Here is a 1,057-nt window from a genome sequence, read left to right as displayed (position 1 = left end):
TTAAAAAAAAAAAAAAAAAAAAAAAAAAAAAAAAAAAAAAAAAAAAAAAAAAAAAAAAAAGAAGATAGTACTGAAGGGGGCTTTATTAAAAGCTTGAATAACAGGGACAAGGGACAGAGTTCCATATCTACTGTCGTTCTTGGGTGTCGAAATTCTAGCTTCCCACCCCTAGAGTCTCAGACTTTTAGGATGTGAAAGTAAACAGTAAGATGCAAATTTGAAAAATTCATTATTTTGAAGGATTATAATTAGTATATGTTAATAGTATCAGAAGCTCTTTTAGATTAAAATATATGTATTTTCTGGATTTATGTATTTCTAAATGCCAAATGCATAATTACAAACTAGGAGGATAAGATGACTAGAGAATTTCCTCTTGCTTTTGTTGTCTGAAACTGAAAACTCCAGTAAAATTAAATCCAAGGGTTAAACAAATTGATTTCCCTCCCCAGCAGCAGATGGGTCCCTCCCATGTTTATTAGAGGGAACCAATCAAAACTGATACCTGGTCCACCTGGAATTCCCGTTTTTTGCTTCTTCTGAGTTAAATTTAGGGTTCATTTAGTGTTTCAGGGGTGCATTTCTTTTAAAATATTTATTTATTTGTATTTGGCTGAGCACGTGGGTTCTTCTGTCTTCATTGCTGCAGGAGAACTCTTAGTTGTGGCATATGGGATCTAGTCCCCTGACCGGGGATCAAACCCGGGACCTCTGCATTGGGAGTGCAGAGTCTTAGCCACTGGACCACCAGGGAAGTCCCAAGAGTATGTTTCTTTTTCTGCATTGCCTCATCATGGACACCATTCTAATTCTTTTATGCCCAAAATAACGGAAAAGGCCTGAGGATTCAACGAAGCAGATACAGTTTCCAATACTATTAACAATTCAGAACCAAATAAGTTAAGTGCCTCTGTTGTGAAACCGCCACCATTGAGAACATCTCATTGGACAGTGTTACTTCCTCTTTGTTCTTCAGAAACGTACCTCTTTCCTCAACTCTCTCTCATTCTTCTTAGTCTCTAACCCAGCACCTAATGCCCATTACTTGCTTGTGCAT

At 37.0% G+C, this 1,057-nt stretch overlaps 1 non-coding gene across 1 annotated transcript; it reads right to left on the bottom strand.

Moving 5' to 3' along the window:
* Positions 1-681: 681 nt before the first annotated feature.
* On the bottom strand, positions 682-754 carry TRNAG-CCC. Its single transcript has one exon. It is a non-coding gene; the product is annotated as a tRNA-Gly (tRNA).
* Between the last annotated feature and the right edge of the window lie 303 nt (positions 755-1,057).

This window comes from Bison bison, unplaced genomic scaffold, assembly GCF_000754665.1.
Source record: "Bison bison bison isolate TAMUID 2011002044 unplaced genomic scaffold, Bison_UMD1.0 scf7180017864105, whole genome shotgun sequence".
NCBI lineage: Eukaryota > Metazoa > Chordata > Mammalia > Artiodactyla > Bovidae > Bison > Bison bison.
The sequence above is the reverse complement of the archived record's forward strand: the minus strand, read 5'-3'. Positions and strand labels throughout refer to the sequence as shown.